Source organism: Phocoena sinus, chromosome 10 (assembly GCF_008692025.1).
Source record: "Phocoena sinus isolate mPhoSin1 chromosome 10, mPhoSin1.pri, whole genome shotgun sequence".
NCBI lineage: Eukaryota > Metazoa > Chordata > Mammalia > Artiodactyla > Phocoenidae > Phocoena > Phocoena sinus.
In genome coordinates this window covers 7,126,021-7,136,666 of record NC_045772.1, presented here as the reverse complement: position 1 = coordinate 7,136,666, position 10,646 = coordinate 7,126,021, and positions in this window count along the sequence as shown.

Below are 10,646 nucleotides of genomic sequence, written 5' to 3'. Positions count from 1 at the left end.
CCAGGGCTTACTCTCCAGGTCAAGCCAGCTTATCCCACACCTGCCCTCCCCAGCTCCGGGGACGCCCCACGGCCCCCCAGTGCCTTTGTGCTGCCCAGCACTCCTGCCCCTCCACCCGGCGTCAGGCATGGCTGCCCCTGCCTGTCCTGAGCCTTCAGATCTCCCACTTCCCTACCAGATCCTCGGTGACACTCAGCTCCCCACTCCAGCCAATGGTATCGACCCTACAGCTTCATGGGCCAGGCTTCAAAGCTGACCCAAGGAAAGGGCCCCCTTTGGAGGGATGTCAGCTTAGTCCAGCCCAGTCCTACCACTCTGGACCCGGGCTTGGCATGGATGAGTGTTTGTGGTGGGGTGTGCAAGCGGCAAGACCATAGAGGAAGGAGGTGTGTGTGTGTGTGTGTGTGTGTGTGTGTGTGATAGAGAGAGAGAACGTTTGGGGTCAGGCGTGCGGAGGGGAGGAGAAGCATGTTTGTGTGAGGGGGGTGGCCCCCAGGTAGGATTCGAGGTGGTGGGGATGGGGTGAGCTTTGTGGGCAGTGTGGGGACCACCAGCAGTTCCGACCCCCCTCCCTCGGCTGGACTTGCCTATCCCTTCCCTTTCCCAAGGCTGAGGCCACTGGCAGGAGCCCCTGCCCTCCCCTCTGGGTCCTGCACTGCACCAGGGGCCCCAAGCCTACCCTGGAGCCTCTCCTCTGTGGAGCACCACTGCCTCCTTTTTGGACATAGATTGGCAACCTGCTCACTCCCCTCGTTTGGGGCGTCCATCTTAATTTATCTCAATAATAAAGACTCCATGACTATCTTTGCAGGACTGTCTCCTTTCCTAAAAGTAGGATCATGTCTATCATCTCACTGGGTCCTCATAAAAACCATGATAGTTCAATATCCCCCATTTGGGGGATGGGAACACTGAATCTCCAAGAGGAAAGAGCAGTTTCTCAGCAGTGGCACTATTGACTTTTGGGACCAGATCATTCTTTGTAGGGGGGCTGTCCTGTGTGTGGTAGGGTGATGAGCATCTCTGGGTTCTACCCACTAGAAACCAGTAGCACTTGTGCCCTCCCCCCTAACTAACTGGATTCCCTGGGGTAGAGAACCAGTTAGGATATAAATTCAGGCACAGAGATGCAAAACGGCAGGACCTTAAACCAAATAGAACTTTCTTCTTTCTTACGGTACAGTTCATAGGGAGGTTGTCCAGAGCTGATCTGGTGGACAGTTCCATGCAGTGTTCGGGGACCTGAGTTGCTCCTCTCTTGCTGCAGGGCTGTTGTCGTGGTTGATGCCATCCGAGGGGGGTTCTTCGGCATCCCGAGGAGCAGGGTGGAGGGAGGGTAGAAGGGGCCACTTGCCCCTCTGAGGGACACTCCTGCTGGCTGGACCTCTTACATCCCTTTACACCTCACCAGTCAATACATAGTCACGTGGCTACTCCTAGCTGCAAGGGAGGCTGGGAAGAGCTGGGTGGCTGTGTGTCCATTTAAAAAGTCCCCCTCCTTACATATAGCTGATTCACTTCGTTGTACAGCAGAAACTAACACAACGTTGCAAAGCAACTCTACTCCAATAAAGATATTCTAAAAAAAAGAAAAAGAAAAAAGTCCCCCTCCTTGAAAGGGGGAGAACACACGGAGGCAGCTGCCATTCCATTTTCATAGGGACTTGCCAAGGCAACAGGACAACAGGCTGAGATTTGAACCAGACCTCCTGACCCCAGACCCGGGCTCGCTCTTGCACACGCCCCATCTTAGGAGTCAGCGAGAGCAAAAGCTGCCTTCTCTCATCTCGAGGGGTGAGGCTGCCCTTCCCCCCTGGGGCAACCCAGCAATTGCAGGGGGCTGTGTTGCAGAGCCAGGTTAGAGTGAGGCAAGAGGGCCCCCTCATTCAATTCTCAGCACCTCTCTTGCCTCACCCTAGGCCCAGCCCTGCTGTTTCTGAGTCTCACAGCCCTGACCTCTGACCCAGCAGAGCATTTTGCAGCTCACAGAGATTCCCCCCGCCCCCGCCCCCACACCAGGCAGCTTCCCCACCACACTACCGCCCAGGACTCTTGCAGGCACAAGAGACCAAACTGAAAACAGCTGCAATAATAGGGTTTGGTTCTGGACTCAGTCTCAGCTGGACCCTGGGGCTCAAGGATGTCACTGGGTCACTCCAGCTCTCCATCCTTCTCTCTCTCCATCTTGTTAAGCCCTGTGGGCTTCCTTCAGGTGGATTTTCTCCACATGGTACAAAGGTGCCCTGGCAGCCCCAGGCTCACGCAGCCCTTGTGCCTTGATTTCAGGAGAGAGCACGCATCTGTTCCTGCACAACCTCAGGGGGTGGGCTCCTGTCAGCCCCCAAGGCTTACGAGCTTAGGGGATGGGGGTGCCTTGATTACCAGGCAGCTCTGGTACCCACCCTGGCATCCAGGGGTGGAGTTGGCTCTACTGATCACATGGTCTGAGGGGGTGGGGGTAGGTTGCAGCTGATACCTAAAGGAGGGGAAGGGATGCTGGGCAAAAACCAAGAGGGACTGAGGACACTGCTTTACGGAAGAGGTAACAAGCACGGAGAGAAATGACCCACCCGGGGTGACCCAGGGGGTTACTAGTGCCTGGGTTTGGGACTGGGAGTCTGGGGTGGGGAGGGTGGGCAGGAACCCTCAGAATTTGGTGAGCATGTGAATCGGTGCTCTGGGTATGGACTTCCAGGGCAGGCAGGGCGTGGCGGAGGTAGGACCCATTGGAGGGCAGGGCCCTTCCAGTGCCTTACAGATCACCCCACACAAGAATGGGGGTAACCAGCACCACCCACTGGGTAGCCAGTCCCACACTGCCTCAGTTTCTCTGGCAGGGCCAGCCCCACTGTATTCTGAGCTGCCTTCCCTGAGGGGATGAACTTCTTTCATTATGAGGCTCTGGATGTCACGAGTTCCTTCAGTGCTAATCCAAGTGAGTAGAGGTGTCAGGCGTGGCGGTGGGCGGTGGGGGTGGCTGGGAGGCCAGGACTGGGAGCCCCGTGCCGCTGTTACTCATCAGGAAACTGGAAGAGCCCAAGAAGAACCATGTGCATGAGTTAGGACTGATGGCTGTGAAGGACAGAAGCCCCACCTCCACTAGCTTGGGTGAGAAGGGGAAGTTATCACAAAGACCCTGGAGTGTTCGGTCCTGTAGGACAGGAAAGTAGCAGGGACTCAGGGCAACTATAAGCAGCCACTCAGACCCCCTTAGAATTCTTTCTCAGACCCTTTTTTTTCTTTTTTTTGGCCGCACCAGTGTCCCGTGAGATCCTAGTTCCCTGACCAGGGATCGAACACGTGCCCCCTGCAGTGGAAGCGTGGAATCTTAACCACTGGACAGCCAGGGAAGGCCCCTCAAACTATTTTTTATTCCTGCTTCTGTATACCTACTTCACTAACCAACCCCGATGCCCCCCATCATGGAAAATGTAGCAGCCAACTTCTGGCAACTTTTGTCTTACAGCTCCAGCCAGTGGAGAGAGAGTTACCCTGTCCCTCTCTCTGTCTGCAAGCACAAATATCTCAGGGGTGGGATTCATGGCTCATCCTCAGTCAGGCGCCCATTTAAAACTCATCACCCAAGGCTGGGGCAGGGTCCTGTGTGTGGTCCAGCTTGGGTCAGGGCCCATCTGGACCAGTCAACATGGCCTGAGCACAGGTCATCTCAGAACCTGACGCCGAGTCCTACTGTCAGGTCTCTTGGGATATTACCTCGGGAAGGCAGGGTTCAGAAGAAATGATGAAAACTGCTCCCCCACCCCTAGCTTGAACACACCAGACAGTCCCTATTGGAGATGTATTCGGCTTAACTGAAGGCCTCAGACTGGATCTGGCCAGCAGCCAAGTTTGGTTTGTCCAACACAGTGCTTTGAAAAGATGCAATTTTTTTTTTTTTTTTTTTTTTTTTTTTTTGCACCATGCAGCCGGCAGGATCTTAGTTCCCTGAGCAGGGATCGAATCCAGGTCCTGGGAGTGAAAGCACCGAGCCCAAACCACTGGACCGCCAGGGAATTCCTGAAAAAATGCAAATTAATTGGCAACATTTATAAGTCAGGAGATTTCATATGAAAATCTTTTTTCTGACTCCTCTTTAAAAATAAAAATTGTGGCCGTACTGAGTCTAAAGTGTGAAGGTGTTCAAGGTTACAGGCTTCACAGCCTCAGCAGGGAGGATGTTGACCGTGACCCTACCTGAGGCCTGGGCAGTGGCCAGTCTTCATCGCAGGAAAGCTGGCAATGTCCAAAAGCTGCAGCAGGGTCTCCTACCCCAGGCTGCCAAGGAGGAGCCTGAGGCTCAGAGATGGTAAGGGATTCACCCAAGCCTTCTGCTCTTAAACCTGGATCCTTTCCCTGTGCTCTCCCCAGGGCTTATTACATAAATGTTTACTTATACATGCTCCTCCCATAAAGGACCCAAGAAGGTTTTAGCTGAAGGAGCCACATACATGGGGGTGGAAAGGAAATATTCTGACTCTGACTCCTACAGTAATACTATTACTTGTCTCTGAGCTTCCCGGCAGCCACAGGGAAAGGGGAAACACAAAGAGGTCATTTTATTCCTGTTAGGTGATAGCAGGAGAAATTGACTGTTAATGAAAGACAAGTTTTCTGGTTCCAAATACTAAAAAGAAATGTCTCAGTATTAAGAGCAACACAGTAGACTGTGCCCTCAGCACTTTTTACAAGGGGCATGGTTGACCCAGATAGCAGAGCCTACAGAAACAGGCCAGTGCCCATGGAACCAGATTTTTCCATCTGCCAGGGCATGCCAGAGGACTGTACTGGGAGCAACTTGAGGTCAGGGCCTGGCAATAGTAAATCCTATAAAACTGTCCATTTAAATTGCATTTTGGGGGGATTTCCCTGGTGGCACAGTGGTTAAGAATCTGCCTGCTAATGCAGGGGACACGGATTTGAGCCCTGGTCTGGGAAGGTCCCACATGCCACAGAGCAACTAAGCCCATGTGCCACAACTACTGAGCCTGCGCTCTAGAGCCCACAAGCCACAACTACTGAGCCCGCACGCCACAACTACTGAAGCCCGTGCGCCTAGAGCCTGTGCTCCACAACAAGAGAAGCCATAGCTATGAGAAGCCCGCGCACAACAAAGAGTAGCCCCTGCTGTCCGCAACTAGAGAAAGCACGCGCACAGCAACAAAGACCCAACGCAGCCAAAAATAAATAAAATAAAATTTAAAAATAATTGCATTTTTTGGGACTTCCCTGGTGGTTCAGTGGCTAAGATTCCACGCTCCCAATGCAGGGGGCCTGGGTTCAATCACTGGTCAGGGAACTAGATCCCACAGGCCACAACCAAAAAAAAAAAGGATCCATCACGCCATAAGGACGATCCCACACACGGCCACGAAGATCCTGTGTGCCAGCTAAGACCCGGTGCAGCCAAATAAATAAATACATAAATAAATATTAAAAAAATAACAATACGTTGCATTTTGGGGGGCGAGTTTCTTGCTCTGACACACAACTGAGTTCACCAAGCATTTCTGTGTGCCAGGCACTGAGAACCACAGATGATTAAAGCCCAGATAAGTGTCCTCTGTCAGTGCCTGGCATTGTGCTCAGCTCATGTCAGATTCTTGTAGAGAGCTGGTTGTTTTTATATCACTCCTGCTCTGCCTGCCTCGCTGGGTTAGGGTAAATGTCAAAGGAGGTAGCTGGCAGGAAAGCACTGTATAAATCCCATGCATAATACAGCTATTCTCCAGAACCCTGCAGAGGCATGTCACATACCTGCTGTACTAGGTCTGGCACCAAGAATGCAAAGACAACGACAATATAGTCCCTGAATCAAAGGAACTCACAAACTGGAGGGGCAGACGGATATGTAAACAAATTACAACTGTCCTAGTGAGAGAAGTATGTGTGAGAAACTGAAAATAGAACTGAATCCCAAGGAAGGAGTTTATCAAGGAGGATACGACTACTGATCTGGGTTTTGAAGGCTGAATAAGAGTTTTCTCTATAAAGGGAAGAGGAGCCAGCAAGTGCAAAGCCGTGAAGGCTAGGGAGGACGCAGACCTTTCTGAGAATTGTGAGTGGTGTCCTGTGATTGCAGCACAGAATACTGGCAAGTAAGTGGTGGGAGAGGGGCATGAACAACCAGAAAGTTGTGTTTCAAGTAAGGCTAGGTCCAGGGAGAGAACCTGATGACCTGCTAATTGCCACGTCCTCCAGGAAGGCTTCCCTGACCCCACCAGCAGCTTTCCCCATTACAGCCCTAGTCTTGTGCTGTGATTTTTTTTCACATGTCTGTGGAGAGCAGCGACGGCATCTTCTTATCTCAGCCTGCAGCCTCCATGGCACTGGGCAGGGCGTCCCTGAAAGCACGCTTGTCGGATGAATGGGGCCTGTCTCTTTATCTTGCCAGGGGCCACCCATCTACTTAGAGACAAAGATTTTAAGAGGCTAGGAGGCTTTCTGGGGGTCAGGTTTTATGTAGGTTTTTAAAATGCTTTGGGAGGTTTTGAAGAGTCCTGGGAGCTTTCCTTTCCCACCATCTGGTTGCTGTCAGGATACGGTGGGTATGTCTGGGCTGGGCCCAGGACAGGGAAACAGGAGGCGGGAATGTGTAGGGTCCCTGTGTAGGAGTGGCTGCGATGTTCGGACTCTGGCCCTGGAGGGCGGCACAGGCTTCTCATTGTTCTACCCCCTCGGCTCTCCACTCTGGCTGAGCGGGCAGGGCTTGGGAAGGCTTGAGAGACCAGCTTTGGGAGGGAGGCAGTGGCTCCAGGCTCCCTCAAAAGACCGTCACACTGTCAGTCAACACCCTTACAAAGAACCCTGGGAGGGCAAAGCCCCTTCTCCTCCACCACGTCAGGTGGGGGGGCGGGAAGCTCAGAATTTGGAGCCTGGAGATGTGGGTGTCCAGCTACGGGTTCATTGTGTGAAACTTGGCAAGTCCATTTCCCTCTCTGTATCTGCAGCTGTAAACAGTTGGTATTGATGTGGAAGTCACAGAAAATCATGAGGGTAGATAAAAGGGGAAATCAGAATTACAAGGCAGTAATTTCAATGACTAAGGCTGATTGAATTCATTGCATGAGGGATAGTGCAATGGCACTTCTCACTGCATCCTTACAGCCACGTGATCGGGCCAGCAGTGCTGCTAACCAAATATGTCTGTCTCTTCAGCTCTTGCACATGGTAGGGTTAATCTTCCTGCAACTAGTTCTTGCCAATGAGTTGTGATCAGAAAAGTCCAGGCCAAAGCATTTAATAGCTACCATATGATTCACCACTCTCTCCTTCCTCTGCCACAAAGACCAACACGGCTCCAGAAGGCAGCCGGGGTTCCAGAGTGAAGGAGACATGGAACAGAGCCTCAGTGGACCCAGACCACCGTGGACATGAGGCATGAATCAGAAATAAATAGTTGTTATTATAAGTCACTGGGATTTTGGAATATTTTGTTACTGAAACATAATTTAACCCATCTTGACTGATATAATTCCCACTTCACAGATGAAGAAACTGGAGCTCACAGAGATTAAGTGACTTATTCAAAATCGCACAGCTGTCACAAACCCAGGTTTGAGACTCTAGAGCTTGTGCCACTTGTCTGGGAGGCCACCACAATGAGTTTTTGCTTGGGTGGAGGTTTGTCCTTTGAGGCCCCTTTCAGGCCTGTCAACCTTTCCTTTGGTGGGAAAAAAACTTGCGTACAGACACAAGGAGGTCATTGCCACTTTGGGCCACTAGAGGGCAGCTGAACCCAAGCGCGTAATTAACAGGCAGGCAGTTTCGTCCAGGCCCCCAACACTGGAGGAGAGAGACGGGCAGGTGAGCCTCCGGAATACTGAGATGAACAAGACCCATTCCTTGCTCTCAAGGCCCTAACAGCCTGGCAGGGAGCAAGATGGAGGAATTCTAGACCTTCAAGAGGCCACATGAAGGCATCTGGTCCCTATTTAAAAAGGCAACTGAGGCCCAGAGGGGCAAGAGATCTGATAGAAGTTGCACAATGAGTCACTGGCCAAAGAGAGGAGAGAAGCCAGCGAGTAAGGACCCCTGACTTCAGCTCAGGGTTTCTGCATCTCAAAGATAATGCAATCCAGTGGGGGTGGGCGGTAAAGGCTCCCCCAACTCAATCTGTCCAGGGAGAGCTGTGCTACCCCCTCCCCCAGCCACCTCTTTTCTTCCTAGAATCAGGCTGGTCCTCAGGCCTCAAAGCAAGGAGAGAAGGGGAAGAACTCCAGACAGATCCCCTCCCCCACCCACTAGGACTTCCACCAGGTTGTCCTGGTAACCAGAGCACAGCCAAGTTTGAGAACCTAAAGCTTGCAGGGGAGAGAATGAATAAGAAGAGGGGAAGTTCCTAGGTCAACATATTCACCATTCATTCAATCATTTTTTCCTTTTATTCATTCATTCTACAGAAACTTATGAGGGTAATTCTTACCAGGCCCTGGGACCCAGAGACGAATAAAATCCAGGCCCTTCAGAACTGTGCTGTCCAATATCATAGCCACAAATTAAATTTAAATAAAATTAAAAATTCAGTTGCTTGGTCCCTGTGATGAGGCAAAGATTAAAGGAGATGCCAGGAGAACGCTTAGCCTAGTTCCTGGCTCAGGGGGAGTGCTCGGAGGATGTCCACCGTCACTGCTGTATTATAGTTACTGTAAGGATCTATTTACATTCCCATCTTCCTGAGCAGAAGCAGGCTCCTTCCCAGCCCTGACGTAGTGCCTGGCACAGAGTCAGTGTTCAGTAAATGGTAGCTATTATTATCACCTTCATTATTATTACTATTCTTATGATAGAGGCAGAAGAGGGGACCCAGCCCAGCCCAAGGGCCAGGGTCTGCTGACAGCCCGCAATGCCAGAGCCAGGCTGGGAGGCCTCCTGGGTCTCCTCAGGTCCAGGGGAGGGTCATCTTCGCAGGCTCAGGGCCTTAGTACAGGGTCCAGCTGGAGGGAGCACGGGCTCAGGGGATAGTTGTTGAAGCAGAAAGCCCCTGCTTTAGTCTCCAGGAACTCCAGCTTGCTCCAGGAAAGACCTCAGATGGGTGACCAAGGTGGTCTGAGGGTCACAGAACTAAACAGGGTGTGGGGCAATGCACAGGGAAAGCAGAAGTGAGGTCGGCTCTGGGGCCACTGGAGCGTGGCCATGTTTGGAGTCTCCCTATTCTATGGCAGACATCTCTCCAGGGTCAGAGTCTGTGGGAGACAGAGCAGATTTGTGGAGGGCAGGCAGCAGGGCACCACACCCCACGTGTCCTTGAGTCCAGGGCAGCCCAGCCTGGCCGTTACGAGCCTCCCATGGCCCTTTGGGATTCCAGAGGCTCAGAGCAGCCATTCACTGACGCCCACTGCTGAGAAGCCGGCCCCTCCCTGCCCCACAGCCCAGCCCAGCTGTGGATGGAGCTGGTGGTACAGGTCAGGAGAAGGCTGGGCCGTAGGCCTGGATACTACAGCCTGGAGACTGAGGGGATCAGAAAGATGAGATCCGTGAGCTGGTCATCACAGCCAGAATCTGGGCGCGGAGGAGGTGAGGGCCCTGCACTAGAGTTAGCTTCCCAGACTGAAGAACACTAGACCTTTCTTGTTCTCTGATCAAGGTAGGTGAGTATTTGTGGGTGGGGGGAGGATAGTACCAAGTGATTGATGGTGGGTGGATGCTCAGTGAGGGGAAGGGATCTGGGGATGTTAGAACAAATAGATCTCAGAAATTCTGTCCTCTGGCCAGCTGTGTGTGTGTGTGTGTGTGTGTGTACACTGAGGGTAGATATTTGTGGTTAAGTGCAGGGTAAACATGCATGTACCCAGGTATGTGTGGTTGTGAGTAAGGGCCCCAAAGCAGGGCTGCAGGGATAAGCCAAGTGGGGAGGTGATAAGGCAGGGACAGCCTTGGGTACAAATATGTGACTGGATGGGGATGAGGGGCTGGGGTGCCACCGTGAAAGATGACGAAGACCCCTCCAGTGTCCTGCCTTCCCTGCCCCTGCTCCAAACTTTAGGGCCCTAGCCATAAAATCACACTCTCCCCCATAAGCCCCTGCGGCCAGCCCCCCTCAGCAGTATCATGTCCCCACCTGCTGTGCTGAAAGCAACAGAAACAACTTTGCTCCAGAGGGTGGGTTATATGGAGCCCAGAGTGTGCACCAGCTGGCCGTCTGGGAGCTGTGGAGCCCCCATCAGGGGATGGCTCATCCATGCAGACCACCAGCCAGCCAGTCCTGGACGCCCCCTCCCTGACTCGCCATGTCCTGGCAGTCCTGCTGCTGCTTCCTCTGTGCTATTCAGCCTTCTCCAGCCCCACCCCCAGCTCACAGAGTGTTTCAACTCGCTGCTCTCCTTGCTGCGAGGCTTACAAGATCTCAGTTCCCGGACCAGGGATTGAACCGGGGCCACGGCAGTGAAAGCCTGGTATTCTAACCACTAGGCCAACAGGGAACTCCCTCCTTGCCTCCACTTCTCTTCCCCCCTGATCTTGCCGTCACACAGTTCTGGAGTGGCCACCTGCAGATCTGACCAGGTCATCTTCCAGGGCCTGAGCATCACTGTGGCCTGGCCTGGGCCCCAGCGCACCTGCAGCCTTGTCTCGTCCCTCCCCCACAATACAGCCTGGGAGCCCCAGGGAGGATTTCCAGAAAGATGCCACATTTCCTCACCTTTGGGCCT